The sequence below is a fragment of the Trichosurus vulpecula genome, chromosome 1, assembly GCF_011100635.1.
Source record: "Trichosurus vulpecula isolate mTriVul1 chromosome 1, mTriVul1.pri, whole genome shotgun sequence".
NCBI classification, from domain to species: domain Eukaryota; kingdom Metazoa; phylum Chordata; class Mammalia; order Diprotodontia; family Phalangeridae; genus Trichosurus; species Trichosurus vulpecula.
This window is the reverse complement of record NC_050573.1, coordinates 559581328-559599981: the sequence shown is the minus strand read 5'-3', so window position 1 is coordinate 559599981 and position 18654 is coordinate 559581328. Positions and strand designations below refer to the sequence as shown.

Here is an 18654-nt window from a genome sequence, read left to right as displayed (position 1 = left end):
ACTAGTGAATGTTTTGTATATGTTTGATTAAAGTAAGATTGTTGAACCCCCCCCCCTCCTTAGAGTTGCCTTTTCTTTAGAAAAGCAGATGAAAGAACCTATGCTAGCAGGCTGTCCTGGATGTGCTAGGGTGCTTACTGCTGCAACAAACAAGATAAATTAGAAATAATAAGAATAGTCACCCCAGATTTGTTTTTCTTTGGGTCCACTTGCCTTCAAAATGACAGCTCATAAGCCCCTACTGAGGTGTCTATTTCTTCTCTAGTCAGCCAGAGGACACAATTAGTTCAAAAGAAAAGGATTTAATAAAATAGAGTAAGAAGATTTGCTCCCTTCATAAACCTAGCGTACACTCTGACAAATATAGATAAAACATTAGTGAGGAAAATGAGTGTGAGAAGGGATAATTGTTAATTTTCAGGACGAGCATTTATTCCTCAGAAATTAGCAAACACCACAAATCAGGGCAAGCCTTGATTCATTGTTGTGTTAATTGTCTAGACTTAGGAAAGTGATAGGGAAAATGTTAGTAATGCAAATTAAAGTCCAAAGTATATCTATTGTTAAACATTTGCCAGAACACCTCTGGATAATTGGAAGATTAAGTGTGGAAGTGCAATTCACTCTTCCAGAGTTTCAAGATGACTTCTTCTGGTATTATTATCCTACTCCTCTCAGATGTGTTCCTTTCTCAGTATGACTTCTCTGCTGGGATTGTCGCTACACTGGACTTATTCCTCACCGAGCACAGTGACATCTCTGCTGGGCCTGCTTCTTTCTGGGTGTTGTGGAATCTCTATTGGTGTTGTTCCTGGTGGGTGTTATGGAATCTTTATCGGTTTCTGCCTTACTGGGCCTTTATTCTGCTAGAATATAGTGATAAGAATATGAACACATTTTTCAGTCATGGAAACTACACCCAGTTAACAAAAGGCAGGCGAAATGTTCTCAGGACTAGACTAAGTCACTCCTTTTCATCTTCTGTGTCGGGGCCAGATAAAAGTCCTGTTTTACAAAAAATTACCTGGCTTAGTCTATCCATTCAGAATCCTCTGTGGCTTAGCTGCAAAAGAATTTTTGAGATTCACATTCCCTTTGATTTTAAAAAGTAAGTTTTCTTGATTCCTTTTTATATTATCTAAATTTTGCCCTGAAACCTACACACACACACACACACACACACACACACACACACACACACACACACACAATACATGCCCATCTCCCAGAAAGCCATTCCAGATAACAAACAATTTTTAAGAATAATACAGGAAGAAAAGTAAAAAAAACAAAACAGTGAAACCAATCAATATAACAAAAAAATGACCATTGTGTAACGTTCCATACATATGTACCCCACTCCTCTGCAAATGTGCGGGGGGCAGGTCCTCATATCTCTTTTTAAGAGCCATTCTTGTTCTTCGTAATTTTGCAACACTCTTCTGGTACTACCCTCAAGAGCCACTTCATAGCCATCTTTTCATGATGACTATCCGTGTAAATACTGAAATCACGTCAATAATAATAATGGCCATCATTCCTCTCCTCTCCAGGGACAGTGTCTCCCCACCGGTCTGAGGCAATATGGCGGAGGATATTGGGGTGCTCAGCTTGAATTGGAGTCAGCCTGAATTAAGTTTGAATCCCCCCTCAGACACTTATAAGCTTTGCGACCTTGGACATACCATTTAACAACCATGAGCCTCAGTTTCCTCATATTTAAAATAGGAATAAAAAGAGCTTCTACCTCAAAGGATTGTTGGGAGGATAGAAATGAACTCATGTGCACAAAGGACTTTGTGGACCCAGCAGTGCTCTGTAAATCTGAGCTAGTATTTTCCGTAAGAGCAGCAGCAGTAGCAGCATGGTCATAAAAGTAGTGCTGTACTAGTAATACTAGCAAGTTTCCATAGGACTCCAGGACTAGAAGAAACTTTGAAGGTTCTTTTAATCCATTCTGCCGGCTCTACATAGGACTGAATTTAAATCATCTCAGTAAGAAAATTACCATATGTTATTTTTGTTCAAAAGTTCAGGTGGCCTACTTTTAAATATTAGTAAAATTACTAGGCCTTCTCCTTATTCTAATGGGGAGATTATACATCCTGAGAGCTATTAAGTGGTCATTTCTTCTTAATGGGTGCCTCAGTTGTCACTACTGCTTTCACTGAACAGTGAATATCAAAGGAAAAGCTCTTGCTCTGCCAAAATCCCTTATGTCCCTAGTATGCTTTTCCCAGCTGTGGCTCATTACATTTGAAACTACTGTTGCTTCCCAAGCCCCATGGGGTATCCCACAAATGGTTCCATGTGAGGGCCACATAGGAGCATCTCAGACAAGTTGTACTTTATTTTCATATTCACAGCTAAAGATTGCATCTTCTTGTCCTGATGAAGAGATGAAGAAACACAAGTCCCCACTCACAGCAGAGAGGTGACAACTACTATTACATCCACATCAGACATAGCATCTATACGGGACGTCTTTGCTTAATTGCTTTTCTTTTCCAAAATCTAGAGCCGGGTGAGACTGAGAAATGACTGTGACATAAAGACAAAAGGTAACAATAGAATGCATTTTAAAAAAAGATTGTCTTCTTAGCACACATAGTTCATTTCCCTAACACAAATAAGTTTTTATTTCCCAATAATACTCCCTCAATGTAATGATTATCTGTACCTTGCTGTTACTTGTAGATGCACATAATTTTTTTTCTGGTAAAACTTCACAAACTATCATTCACTTTGCAGTCTAAATGATTGTTTCACATTTAAAATTAATAATGCTTAGTTTACAGTTTTATTGCATAGCTAGAGTAACTAGTAGGTGGCAATAATCAGTATAACCTGTAGTCAGAATAAATACAACTTAATGAACAAATAATAAATCCTCCATTTTATCTCCATCTGGCATATTATGTAATATAAATACGTATGTTAAGGTATGAGTAGTAGAACATTCCAACAAAATGTTCTTTTAAATTTCTCATTGGTTATATGTTGTACCCTACTCAAAACCACCATGCTCTTTTCCATTGACCACTGCACAACATTTACTTTTGATTCTTAGAAAAGTAACATATTGCATGCCTCATTACCATATAACAACAGCCGGGGGATACTAGTATTTAAAAGATCAGCCTTTTTCTCCAGGGAAATAGGGTTATTAAAGGAGATTTCTAATTTCCCAAAGGCAATGGAACCCACTTTCCTTCCTTTTACACCCGCATAGTCTGCTGCAAATAGACGTATGGAAGGACAAAATACATTATTTGTCCATCCAAATGCATATCACAATTTGAATAATCATTCTTTGTCAACTTGGTCTTGACTGTGTGGATGGTCAGGTCATAATCTCCTGAAGTATTATCTGTTCTAGGAGGTTCTGTAGTGTTCCCTATGACCGGCACAATGTCATCTTCAGAAAGGAGCCTCTGGAAGACTTCTGCAAGCACTTGAACTTTTCAGCTTGGACTCTGTACTAGGTAGCCTCCATCACATGATGCTTCCAGTAATTGAATAGAGTCATTCCTTTTGCTATATCATTCAAGGAATATTGAATGACTTTGATATATGAATGGGAGATACCTTGTTGGAAGACAGTCTTTAAGGCGCATATTGTTCCACTGAAACAAATGTGGTGTTGTTGGGTTTTTTGTCAAAATCAACATATAACAATGAGATTAGGATTGTGTATTCAATATGCTGCAGAGAGTGATTGAGTTGGCCACTTGGTAAGGATAAGGGGTGACAGGCGGACAGATAGAGAGATCTGCTTATATCCTCAAAGTGTCCATAAAAAGTGAAGAGGGCAGCTAGGGGAAGCATACCCTCTCTGTTACAGACCCATAGGAGGATATGGCCAGGAGTTTCACAAGATGTGCAGGCATGGATATATTGTGCTCTGCCTCACTGGAGGAAACACACCAGTAAATGAAATCACAGATCTATCTAAATATTTTAAGTATCAGAGTAAATATAAGAATGTGGGACAAAACCAAGGAGAACCAGCTTGGCATGGTATAACTCATGCCAGTTCAGGAGCTGAGACTTCAAATCCTTTCCCCAACAACAGTAGTAGTTTATGACTTTGGACAATCCACCTGACTTCTTCAAGCCTCAGTTTCCTCATCTGTGGAAGCAGGATAATAGCACTTGTACTACTTACCTTACAGAGATGTAAGAAAAGTGTTTTGTCAGCCTTCAAGTGCTATAAAAGAAGTGGGAGACCTTGGCTTTTTTAAGTATCCTGGGTCATCTACAGTAGTCCTGATCTATATCTAGCCACTGCATTCAGATGGCTCTGAAGGAGAAAGTAAGGCTGGTGACTTTGTTCACCCTTCCCTCACTTAAATTGATTCAATTGCAAGTCATGTCATCCTCTTCCTGATGTCATGGTCCTCTTTGAGAACAAAGGACAAGCCACTAACACAGCTATACAAGCATGAGTTCTTATTAAAGACAGTAGAACAGAAAAAAACTCTAAAGTGAGCTCTTTTCCGGTGCCATTATAAATAAGAGTGATATAGCTAGGAACAAATGAGGGAAATACGTACAGAACTGTGTGATCACATATCTCTAATTCGTCACTTGCTTATGAATGAGAATGGTTTGGGGCCACAGAGGTATAGCAAGAGTTTAAAAGAAATCCTTATAGCACTTGCCTGAGAATATTTGCCACATAGTATGAATTTAGGCATGTGTGCATGTGTGTATGTATACATGTATTTTAAATATGTATCTATGTACATGTGCCTATATATATGTTATATATGTATACATATGTGTATGTTTGTGTATGTTTTCAGTTCGGGCTGCTATTTTTCAGAACAGTTCTTATAAATGGCATATTTGTTCCAATGTGTTTTAAATCTATAACATACATAATACAAAACCAGAGGAGGGATAATATAGCAACGTTTCATTGAATCCAGGATATCATTGGTGGGCTTCAGTTTATTCACCTATAAAAAGAAGAGATTAGCCTAGGATACTCCTCCAAACTCTGGAACTAGGATCCAATCCAATGAGGATGTTTCTTCCAAAGACGCACTCCGAAACCAATCCACAGCGTGTCTGCCCATTCTTTTGACTCTTCGCTTGTCTATTTTCTCCTATAAATTTATTGTAGCATTTTGGAGGCTTTCCTCATGCTCTTTTAATATTACAAAGTCCCCTTTTTATTTCCATGTGATCAGCCCATCTTTTTATCATATATTTAAATAAATACGAAGAAATATTTGATGAGATTTTTTACACCATTTCTCCCACATAATTTCTTCTTGTAATAAATTTATAATATAATAAATTTATATAATATAATATATAATATAATTATATATAATATATATATAATATAATTATAAATATAATAAATTTATTCTTGCTGCAGTCTGCCATGCACCTAAGGAACAATATTTAGGAATTGTGGGATGGATGGACACAAATTTGGTTTTTTTTTATTTTTCTTTCCTGTATGTGGTGGTATTTTTTTTTGTGATGTCTGATAAGAAATGGGTTTGGTTAGTTCAATTTAAGGTTAGTAAAGGAAGTCATAGCAGCATAGGGTCATAGATCTAAAGCTGGAAGATACCTTAGAAAGCATCTAGTCCAGCCCCTTCATTTTACAGATAAGGAAACTGAGACCAAAAGAGGTTAAGTGACTTGTAAAAAAGATCACTTGTGAAAAAATTTGAAAATGAAGTGGCAAATTAACTAAGGAGACAGATATTTCAAGATGTAAGTTCTTAAGGTCAAAGACAGTATTGTTTTGTCTTTGCAGTCTCAGTGTCTTAGCATATAGTAGAAACTTTAAAATGTGTTTAAACTAAAAATCCACTATACATCTGTAATGGTTCTGGAAAAAAATAAAATAATGCTTTCTGGGTGTGTGTGTGTGTGTGCGTGTGTGTGTGTGTGTGTGTGTGTGTATGAGTTTTGGCCCTGCTGCAGAAGCGGCCTCCGATTTTGTAGACACTTGCATCAATGTCATCTGGAGCCATGTTTAACCTTCAATGGCAGGAAGGAATCACCACGAACACATTGTGGAACACATCCAGGATGCCAGGAGAGAAGTGATGCTCATCTCAGTAGAAAGCAATTCTGCCAGACAGGACATTTTCAGAGGATGGATGATAGCAGGATATCAAAGTGAGCTAAAGCGAGTAGACCACAAGCTGAGTGAGCAAAAGAAATACTTTGAGGACGCACTGAAGGGCATCTCCAAGAAATGCTAGAAAATTTGTAAAGTACACAGGACAATTTAACAAAATCAACGTGAAATTAATACACAGTTGATACGAGGTTAGCACACCGCACGTGGGGTGATTTTGGGGGGATATATAGGTCCCAAAGAAGAGCAGAATGACAGGGATGCACTTTAAAAGACACATAGAATCACAGATGTACAGTGGGAAGGAACTTGGGGGGCAAACTTCTTCATTTGAAGGATGAAGAAACTGAGCCTCAGTGTGAAGTGACTTGCTTAGGGTCACAGAGGTATTAAGTAGAAGAGCAAGGCCAAGTCATCTGATTGCAAATTCGTCCCTTAAAAATCTTCCCATGGTCATCCAAGCTTTTCAGTTAGATCTGCAGATCTGCTGTCCTTTTAGCAATCTCTTACTGGCTGTCCTTGAGAAATAATGAGATCACAGAGAATAAAGGAACATCAAAAAAGTCATTAACACTCCCTTACCTCTGTTAGTGCATAATCATCTACAAGGGGTCACAACAGCTTTGTGGAGGAAGCAGAAGTCAATCCAATAACAACAATTTGTTGAAAATTCAAACATGCAGGAATTTAGCGAAGAAACAGAAAATATTTAGAGTAGCGACTTAAAAGCCCACATACGGAGTATAGTGTAGATAATCTTCACAAGGGTTAGTTTACATAATGATAATTAAGAATTGAATATATTTCAAATAGAAGGTGTGTGAGTTACCCATGTTGGTTATGTATGTACCTGCTCACATTTGTCTAAATGCAGCTCATGAGAGTGCATGAATAAATTTCTCTGGATTCTTGCCTAAGATTTCTGCCTGGAGAATAGTTGGAGAAGTCACACGTTTGACTTCTCTGATATCAGAGAGTATATTGTACTAGAATTATATAGATAGAGACAGTGACAGAGAGAAACAGAGACAGAGGCAGAGACAAAGACATAGAGACAAACGGAGAGAGACAGAGACAGACAGATGCCCTTATCTCACCCAAAGGAAAATTCCCTGAAGTCTCTAGGAAGGTAAACTGGCAATCAGGGTCATGTTCAGGAACTAGCTGTCCTGAACATGTCTGCCTTCCTAAACCTATTCTCTTTCTCTCCAAATTTCTTTTCTAATAGGGTTTGGAAACACAGTGTCCTCTCTTTGGGGAAAAAAAAACTATATCTCTTCTCTCAAATTTTCCCACCAACTAACTCTATACCTCACACAGGTCATATTAAATAATCATTTTCTCTACCAACAAGGAAAGTCCCATGTAAGAATACTTCAGGATTTTGAAACATGGGTTACAGTGCAACATAGTTTTGTTATCCTTCTATGGAATCAGTGTGCTTTAGGAGATACTTTCTTGGATTTGGAATCTGGAAGGCCAAGTTCAAATCCCACTTCTGACAGTTACTAGCTATGTAAGCAAAAGCAAGTCACTTAACCTTGCTCAGTCTCAGGAAACTTTCTAAGACCATAAATCGTGAAGGAGTGGCAGTCTTCGAGTGGAAAGAGTTAAGACACTAGAAAAATAGCATTCCCACACTATTTACATTATTGATGTAATAGTAAAGCTAATCTTTGTTTTCTGACAAAATTAATAAGCATATATAGAAGTCTATATACATGAGTGGAGAGCTTATAACTTAAAAGGCATGTCTTGCATTGTTTATAAAGTATTATATATTTTGTTTCATTTTGAAAAAATCATTAACAATGAGATTTTAAAAAATACAGAGACATGCTTCTATTTAAGAACCATTTGAACTTTAATCTGAAAAAAAGATTCAAAGATTTTTCTGCCTAAATCTCTCTATCAGAAAGTGTTTCAAGAGTTTAACACAATGTCTTTCTGTTCTCTTCCCTGATAAGAACTTGGGAATTAACTTTCTGGCTCTGAAAAGCTCTCATCAGAGTGGCTAATGAATCATTCTTTACTGGTCTAGCTTCTGGAGCAATCTGTTCACATTCTCAAATGCCTTCTGCAAACTGAATGTCAAGTTTCTGAAAGACATTCATCCATCAATGTCCTTACTCTCCAGGTTTTACGGGCATTCTGGAGTTAAAGAAAATATTCTTTGTAAGTACCAGTAATACCTCAGCCCTACAGCAAGACTAGTTCTGTCCCACAATCAACTTTTCTCCACAGGGAAGCTGACAGATGGTACATTTGCCTTTTGGTTTACTCTCTTCATATTAAGTGAAAGGGGATTGGAAAGCTGTATGGCTATTTCTTCATATGAACATCATGACTCCAAAAATTCATTATTAAGATACATTCAAATTATCCTCCATCCCTATGATAATTTTTAACATACCAAGTAAATTAGCTTTGATAAGTATTCAGCATTCTCTCACTAAGGCAGTACCTAGATGTAACCTAGGAGGAGAAATGTTATCATCCTGAGGTTTTGTTCTTTTTGACTTATTTATAACCAGTAGTATACTAATAAGTGTTTAACAACCAGCTCTCCAGGGGGAAAACATGTACGCACAACACACTTTTAAGTTTACTTGCATTTTAACATTTTCTCCATCATTTTTTAAATTCTAGATTATCAACAAACCAATAAATCAAAGCCTGAATTTTAGTTCACCAATTTCTAAATTGTACATGCTTACACTGAAAATTGCTCTAGGAAAAAGCCAGCACACCCCTGTCTATGATATGTCAAACTTACACATCAGGTGACATTAAGGAATTAAAAACTAAAATGTGATAATGAGGAGAAAGATATTTTAGAAGCATATTTTCAGTGCTCAGTATAGCAGCAAACCTTCTTGCTCCACAGTGGTCACCTACAACCCCCAACATGCCAGTAACCATGTCAAAGGGACCCACACTTGGTATTGATCTTGGTACCACTTATTTCTGTGTGAGAGTCTTCCAACATGGCAAAGTGGAGGTCATTGCTAATGATCAAGAAAATAGGCCCACCCCAAGCTACACCACCTTCACCAACACAATACATTTAATCAGTGATGCTGCAAAGAATCAAGTTGCAATGAACTCCAGCAATACAGTCTTTGATGTTAAACATCTGATTTGTCACAGGTTTGATGATGCAGTTGTACAGTCAGACATGACACATTGGCCTTTCATGGTGGTGAATGACACAGGAGGACCTAAGATCTGTACAAAGGGGAGACCAAAAATTTCTATCCAGAAGAAGCATCTGTCACAAAAGTTGTCATCACAATACCAGTTTACTTCAATGATTCCCAAGATCAGGCCACCAAAGATGCTGGAACCATTGCCGGTTTCAATGAATCATCAATGAACCAACTTCTGCTGCTATTGCTTATGGCTTGGACAAAAAGTTTGGTACTGAAAGAAATGTGTTGATCTTTAACCTTGGAGGTGGTTCTTAGCATATCTCCATTCTTACCATGGAAGATGGCATATTTGAAGTTGGAACACCAAGGCAATAAACATAACATCAATGATAATTGTGAATATGTCTATGTAGTTATGTATCACGAAGTATGAAAAACTATCCATATACAAGGTAGAAGAAGTAAAACATTTATTTAAACATCATGTAACCATATCCCATAACCAAACAATCTGTTCCCACAGCTAGTCAGCCCACTTTATCATAACAGCAAGGAACTTAAAACACAATATGACAGCATGGAGTCTTGCCATCCCAAAACCTCTCTGACCCCCTGCTGGGGCCTTCCCAAAACTCACAGTACAGCTATCACAGATTGGCTGTTTTTATCTTGGCTCTATCATGGTGGCTGTAACAGCCATAATGGCTCTCTCTCAGCATTTCCTGTGACACACTTTCCTTTTTCTCTCAGCAAGATCCTCCCACCACATGTGACTTAGGCTTCATGTGATGTAAGCAGGTCACATGGCCTATTAATGGGTGAGAAATATCTTCAAATCTAAATTGCTATTACAGAAGTCAAATCCATAACTGGGGACACCCACTTGTGTGGGAAGGACTTTGACAGCTACATGGTCAACCATGTCATTGCTGAGTTCAAAGGCAAGGATAAGAAGGACATCAGTAAGAACAAGAGGCTGTCTACTGTCTGCTCACCAACTGTGAATATGCAAAGTGCATCCTCTCTTCCAATACCCACTCCAGTATTAAGATTGACTCCCTCGATGAAGGTATCAACTTCTGTTCCTCTACCAACCATGCCCATTTTGAAGAGCTGAATGCTGACCTCTTCTGTGGCACAGTGGAATCTATGGAAAAAAACCTTGAGAGATGCCAAGCTAGAGAAATCACAAATGCATGACAACAAGGTCAGATTCCCCGAATCCAGAAACTTCTGTGGGACTTCTTCAATAGCAAGGATCTCAACAAGAGTATCAATCCTGATGAGACTGTTGCTGCCTATGGTGCAGCTGTCCAGTCTGCAATCTTGTCTGGAGATAAATCTAAGGATGTAGAAGACTTGCTGCTGTTGGATGTCACTCTTATTTCCCTTGGTATTGGCAAAGTTATGACAGTTCTGATTAAATACAATACCACCATCCCCATCAAGCAGACACAGACCTTTACCACCTACTCAACCAACCTGGTGTGCTTATTCAGGTTTATGAAAGTGAGAGAGCAATGACAAGGGATAACTTGCTTGGCAAATTAGAGCTCAGAGGAATCCCCCTGTCCCCAGGGGTATTCTTCAGATTGAAGTAAGATTTACCATTGAAAATGGTATCTTCAATATTTCTGCCATGGATAAGAAGACAAACAAGGAGAATAAGATCACCATCACCAATGACAAAGGTCATCTAAGCAAAAAAGACATTGAGCGTATAGTCCAGAAGGCTGAGAAATACAAGGCTGAATATGACAAGTAGGCAAGGTGTCTTCCAAGAATTCTCTTAAATCTTGTGCTTCTGACATGAAGGCTACAGTAGAGGATGAGAAACTCCAAGGCAAAAAATAGTTATTAAAACAGAAAATCCTTGACAAATATAATGAAATAGTCAACTGGGTAGATAAGAACCAGACTGCTGAGAAGGAAGAATGTGAGCATCAATGGAAAGAATTGGAGAAGGTCTGCAACCCCATCATTAATAAGTTTTACCAGAGTGCAGGGGGCATGCCATGAAGTGTCCCTGGTGGGTTCCCAGGAGGTGGAACAGCCCTATTTGGAGGTGCTTCTTTTGGACCCACCATTGAAGATGTCAATTAAGCATACCAGAAGAAAAAGCATTCCACACAGCTTTCCAAAAATTTAAAGACTCAAATTTGTAGCCAAGGCAGTAAGAGTTTAAAAGTAACATTTAAACTACTGTGTAAATCTGGAAATTCTGAATAATTGAATGTGTTCAGAGGGAGAAAAGTGAACAACATTGCACTTTATCAGTACTGTCAACAAGTAGAAATGCAATTCTTGTCCCGGAGAATAAAATCTATTAAAAATTGGCACCATAAAAAAATCTTATTTAGAAATGTGAAATCACTGAATTATTTATTGCTTTATTACCCAGTATCTTCCTCAGAATGCACATTCTGCTGGCCAATACAATTCTTTGTTTTACCAGGATCTTTCAGACAGAAGAGGAACTAAACGAGTTTTAAGGGAACAGTGTTGATGTTGGGGGGGGGGAGGGAAGGGAATTCCCTCCTCTCACCTTGGAAGAGAAGTGAGGAAAAGGGGTAAGAGAAAATGTTGAGCCATGTTTTCTCACAGGGTTCAATAAGGGTATTCAAAGAAAAAAGGGGATGGGAGGAAGTTGACTTAGCTGAAGTTATAGCCACAGATGGGGTTCCATTGTTGCAGTAACAATTCTCTCCAGCTAGAATCTTCTGAGCTACAAGAAAGAATCTTACTAATGTATTAAAAAAAAAAACTTCCCAAGTCAACCCAATCAAGCTAAAACAATTAGGAGAAAAGAGACTTGGTAAATTTAAGGCTTCATTCCTCTGGGTCAGTTAGCTAGGGTAACTTTTCCTCCCACTGTATTCTCCACCAGAAAAGTCACCAGGACTATTCAACTTTGACTTAGAAATGGAGCAAAAGAATAGATTAGAGAAGGGAAAGCTATGCTCCTGAGGAAGAGTGAAGAGTGTGGGCACATAAGAGGGGTTCCATGAATACAAAGATTAGGGCCAGCTAAGAGGAAGTACCAAGTTTTCCTGTAAAGCCTAATAGGTGAGATCTTTCCTATTTTTTTTTCTTCTCATTAACTTTGGGAATCTAAATGTAATTTTAATTGTTTCTTTCTATATCTTTTATTTAGCATAATTTCATGCATTATCAATGCATGCATTGAAGATATACCTGTAGCTCAATTTTTTATTTAAAAATTTACATATTTATATGTTATTTCATTTTCTTCAACCCTTTTTGGTTAAATCTAAACTTAGTTCAATATTTGCTATTTTGGGGAAGAAATATTTTTTATAGAATTTTTAAATTTCTCATTTGTTTTATTGGATTTTTAAATCTTGAAATGTAATTAAATGTTTCTTTTTTAAGTACACTTTTATTTTTCCTGTATGCTGTTTTATTTTCCCTTTCTCTCTCACTGAAGTTTTTCTTTGGATTTTTGCTTTGAATTCTGTTACTATTTTTGTATTGTATTTGTTTTGGTTTTATTTTTTTTTCCTTGTCTAGGTACCTGCATTCATTTTGCTTAATTTATTTTTGTTCTTCATTTATACAGTCATATCTGACTCTTTATAACCACATGGACCACAGCACACCAGGCTCTCTTATTCTCCATTATCTCCCAAAGTGTGCCCAAATTCATGTTTGTTACTTCTACGACAATATCTATCTACCTCATCCTCTGCCATCCCCTTCTCCTTCTTCCTTCAGTCTTTCTCAACATCATGGCCTTTTCCAATGAGCCCTGCCTTCTCATTATGAGACCAAAGTATTTAAGCTTCAACTTCAGTGTTTGTCCTTCTAATGAGTAGTCTAAATCAATTTCTTTAAGTATTGACTGATTTGGTCTCTTTGCTATTCAAGGGACTCTCAAAAGTCTTCTCAAGCAACACCATCCAAAAGCATAAATTTTACAATACTTAGCTTTCCTTATGGTCCAACTCTCACAGCCATACATTGCTCCTGGGAAAACCATAGCTTTCAATATTTTAATGGTGAGCAAAGTGGGACTTTTTGCTCTTTTTCCTTTGGAATATTTCTCAGCACTGAGGCGATCAAGTGCCTTTTATTGAGTCTTGCCTTTGTTTCAATCAAGAGTCTTTGATTGAATCGAGTCTTTGATGACCTGCTTAAGTCACAAGAAAGCCTAAATCACATGAGTTTGAATCATATGATTGTGATGCCCTCTGACCCTGAAAAAGTATATATGTATATACTCTGAGGTTAGCATTTTGTTTTGGGGGTTCACTCATTGGAAGATTGTTCCTGTGATTTGACCAGATGAGACTTTGGGTAGCCATTAAGGAGTGCTCCTGGCTTTGAAAACCCAGATATTGGTGCTTCTCTGGTAACTATATGTACATATATATACACACATATATATATACACGTATATGTACACACACTCACACTCACACACACACACACACACACACACACACACACACACACACATATATCTCCATGGTCAGACAGAAGCCTGTCTGTTGAGTTGTGTTATTTTCTCTGTTTGTATTTGCTCTGAAGTTCAGGATGCTGACTTTTTCCCCTGAACTAAGTGAATGATATATGTATGTTTAATTAAAGTGAGATTGTAAACCCCTTAAAGTTGCTTTCCTTAGAAAAGTGGATGAAAGAACCTGTGCTAGCAGCCCTCTTGTGTACGAGTGTTGTTGGTCCTCCACAGCAGCTGCTAGTAGCATTGTTGCTAAAACTATGCAGAAATTTGTCAGAAAGATGATGTCTCTGCTTTTTACTATGCTGTCTAAATTTTCCATAGCTCTCCTTCCAAATATCAAGCAGGTTTTAATTTCATGGCTACAGTTGCTGTGTACAATGATCTTTGAGCACAAGAATATAAAATCTAACCCTCCTTCCATTTCTTCTCCCTCTATTTACCAGGAAGAGATGCAACCAGTTACCATGATCTTAAGGGTTTTTTGTTTTAATATTACGCTTCAAGTGAGCTTTTACACTTTCTTCTCTCACCCTCACCAAGGGGCTTCTTAATTCCTCTTCACTTTCTGCCATCTGAGTATTATCATCTACCTATCTGAGATTATCGATATTTCCTCCCTGAAATCTGAATTCAGGTTTTTGATTTGTCCAGTCTGACATTTCCATATGACACATTCTGCATATAAGTTTTAAAAAATAAAGTGACAATATACAGCCTTGTCGCACTCCTTTCTCAGTCTGAAACCAATTAGTTGTTCCATATTGTCTAACTTGTTTCTTGATCTGCATGCAGGTTCCTCAGGAGACAAGTAAAATGATCTGGTACTCCCATCTCTTTGAGGACTTACCACATTTTCTTGTGACTCACACAGTTAAAGGTTTTTGGGTACCCAATAAAGCAGTAGTAGTTTGTTGTGTTATTTTGTTTTGTTTTCTTTTGTTTTTCTGGAACTCTCTTGCTTTCTCCATAATCCAATGAATGTTGGCAATTTGGTCTCTAGTTCCTTTGCCTCTTCAAAAACCAGACTGTATTTCTGGTAATTCTTAGGTCACATATTGCTGAAGCCTACCTTGCAGAATTTTAAGCATAACTTTGCTGGTGTATGAAATGTGCATAATTGTTGGGTAATTTGAACATTCTTTGGCATTGCCCTTCTTTAGGTTTGAGATGTAAACTGATGTTTTCCAATCCAGTGACCAATGTTGAGATTTCCAATTTGGGAGGGGAGAGAAGGGAAGGGGAGAAGATTTAAAACTCAAAAGCTTGTGGAACTGAATGTTGTAAATTAAAAATAAATAAATAATTTTTTTTAAATTTTTAGAAAAGAAAAAAAAGAAAACTTTTTTTATTTAATTTATTTAATATATTTAGTTTTCAGCAATGATTTTCACAAAAGTTTGAATTACGAATTTTATCCCCATTTCTACCCACCGCCCCCTCCAAGATGGCATGTATTCTGGTTGCCCCGTTCCCCAGTCATGCCTCCCTTCTGTCACCCCACTCCTCTCCCATCCCTCTTTCCCTTCTTCTCTTGTAGGGCAAGACAAATTTCTATGCCCCATTGCCTGTGTATCTTATTTCCTAGTTGCATGCAAAAACTTTTTTTTTGTTTTTCAGCATCTGTTTTTAAAAGTTTGAATTCCAAATTCTCTCCCCTCTTCTCTCCCCGCCCACCCTCCCTAAGAAGACAAGCAATTTAACATGGGCCACATGCATATTATTATGTATAACCCTTCCACAATACTCATGTTGTGAAAGATTAACTACGTTTTGCTCCTTCCTAACCTATCCCCCTTTATTGAATTTTCTCCCTTGACCCTGTCCCTTTTTGAAAGTGTTTGGTTTTGATTACCTCCACCCCCATCTGCCCTCCCTTCTATCATCCCCCCTTTTTTATCTTCTTCCTCCTTCTTTCCTGTGGGGTAAGATGCCCAATTGAGTGTGTATGGTATTCCTTCCTCAGGTCAAATCCGATGAGAGCAAGATTTACTCATTCTTCCTCACCTGCCCCCTCTTCCCTTCCTACAGAACCACTTTTTATTGCCACTTTTATGGAGGATAATTTACCCCATTCTCTCTCTCCCTTTCTCCTTCTCTCAATATATTCCTCTCTTATCCCTTAATTTGATTTTATTTTTTTAAATATCATCCCTTCATATTCAACTCACCCTGTGCCCTCTGTCTATATACATATATACATATATACCCACACATATAAATACATAGACACACACATATATGTATATATATATACATACGCATATGTATATATATACATATATATATGCATATTCATTTTAGCTACTATGATACTGAGGTCTCATGAATCATACACATCATCTTTCCATGTAGGAATGTAAGCAAAACAGTTCAACTTTAGTAAGTCCCTTATGATTTCTCTTTATTGTTTACCTTTTCATGCTTCTCTTGATTCTTGTGTTTGAAAGTCAAATTTTCTATTCAGTTCTGGTCTTTCCACTGAGAAAGCTTGAAAGTCCTCTATTTTGTTGAAAATCCATATTTTGCCTTGGAGCATGATACTCAGTTTTGCTGGGTAGGTCATTCTTGGTTTTAATCCTAGCTCCATTGACCTCCAGAATATCATATTCCAAGCCCTTTGGTCCCTTAATGTGGAAGCTGCTAGATCCTGTATTATCCTGATTGTTTTTCCACAATACTCAAATTGTTTCTTTCTGTCTGCTTGCAGTATTTTCTCCTTGACCTGGGAGCTCTGGAATTTGGCAACAATATTCCTAGGAGTTTTCTTTTTGGGATCTTTTTGAGGAGGTGATCTGTGGATGCTTTCAATTTCTATTTTGCCCTATGGCTCTAGAATATCAGGGCAGATTTTCTTGATAATTTCTTGAAAGATGATATCTAGGCTGTTTTTTCGATCATGGCTTTCAGGTAGTCCAATAATTTTTAAATTCTCTCTCCTGGATCTATTTTCCAGGTCAGTGGTTTTTCCAATGAGATATTTCACATTGTCTTTCACTTTTCATTCCTTTGGTTCTGTTTTGGAATATCTTGGTTTCTCATAAAGTCACTAGCTTCCACTTGCTCCAATCTAATTTTTAAAGTAGTATTTTCTTCAGTGCTCTTTTGGACCTCCTTTTCCATTTGGCTAATTCTGCCTTTCAAGGCATATTTCTCCTCATTGGCTTTTTGGAGCTCTTTTGCTATTTGAGTTAGTCTATTTTTTAAGGTGTTGTTTTCATCAATATTTTTTTCAGTATTTTTTTGGGTCTCTTTTAGCAATTTATTGACTTGTATTTCATGGTTTTCTTGCATCCTTCTCATTTCTCATCCCAATTTTTCCTCTACTTCTCTAACTTGCTTTTCCAAATCCTTTTTGAGCTCTTCCATGGCCTGAGACCAGTTAATGTTTTTCTTGGAGGCTTTTGTTGTAGGCTGTTTGACTTTGTTGATTTCTTCTGGCTGTATGTTTTGGTCTTCTTTGTCACCAAAGAAAGATTCCAAAGTCTGAGACTGAATCTGACTGCATTTTTGCTGCCTGGCCATGATCTCAGCCAACTTACTTGACCCTTGAGTTTTTCAGCAGGGTATGACTGCTTGTAGAGTAAAGAGTACTTTGTTCCAAGCTGGAGAGGATGCGCCATTGATTTCAGAGCTATTTCTATACAGCCAGCTCTGCCACCCCAGCATCCTCCTTCCCCAAGAACTGCCAACCTGGACCTGACGAAAATCTTAAGCAGGCTGTGCACTCCTGCTCTGATCTGCCACTTAATTCCTCCCACCAGGTGGGCCTGGCGCCAGAAGCAACTGCACCTGTAGTTCTGCAGCTGCACCACCCCCGCTGCCCCCAGGGCAGTGGCTGTAGAGTGAAGTATTTTCAGTCTGTCCCCTGCAGCTTTTCCCACTAACCTTCTGTGTTGTCTTTGGTGTTTGTGGGTTGAGAAGTCTGGGAAACTGCCACAGCTCACTGATTCAGGGCGCTAGGGCTTGTTCCACCCAGCTCCTGGTCTGGTTGGTCCTGCCACTGCCCACGCTAGGCTCCGTTCCCCTCTGCTCCATGTGATAGACCTCATCCAGAGACCATCCAGGCTGTCCTGGGCTGGATCCCTGCTTCCCTTTGCTATTTCGTGGGTCCTGCAGTTCTAGAATTTCTTCAGAGCTGTTTTTATGGGTTTTTGGAGGGACCTGGAGGGGAGCTCACGCAAGTTCCTGCTTTCCAGCAGCCATCTTGGCTCTGCCCCCGAAAAGAAAACTTTTTAATCTCTCCTTGCTATTCTCTGGAATTCTGTTGGGTACATCTTTCCCTTTCTCCTTTACTTTTTGCTTTCCCTCTTTCCTCAGCCTAATATATGCAACATCTTTATTTTTCATTTCCACACAAATGCTATCATTTAAGGGTGCTACGTGGAACAGTATTTAGGGGGTATGCTAGAGCCAGCTCAAACTGGCTCATAATAACCTATTATTAAATTTTCAGTGTGAGAAATTTTATCCAAAAATCATACTATTTCTCATTGATTTCTCATTTTATTGATTTCCGATTTAAGAAAGTTATCAAGAAAATATTAATAATGCAGACTAAATTTGAAAGTGTACCCTGTGTACATTTTTATTTTTTGGAGAGCCAGTTATTAAACATATATAAGCATAGCATTCCTCTGACTGCTATTTAGTTGCCCAGTGGTGGGCAAATGGGTTGCTGATGCTCCTGTTGTTGCTCATTTATGTAGTTGCTAAGCTATTTCTTGCTACCTGTAAATCATTTAGAGCACTGATTTAAAATGGCTATATAATATAAGTTTGATGAGTTGCATTCTTAGATGCATTGGTTCTTCTCTGGGAGCTGTTGTGATTTGGTCAGACAGATAAGAGCCCTATCTGTTGATTCGTGTTTATTTGATCTGTTTATATAATGTATCTTTATAATTTGT

At 38.0% G+C, this 18654-nt stretch overlaps 1 pseudogene; it reads left to right on the top strand.

Moving 5' to 3' along the window:
* The first annotated feature begins 9032 nt into the window (after positions 1 to 9032).
* Positions 9033 to 11367, top strand: LOC118844255 (annotated as a pseudogene).
* The last annotated feature ends 7287 nt before the right edge of the window (positions 11368 to 18654 follow it).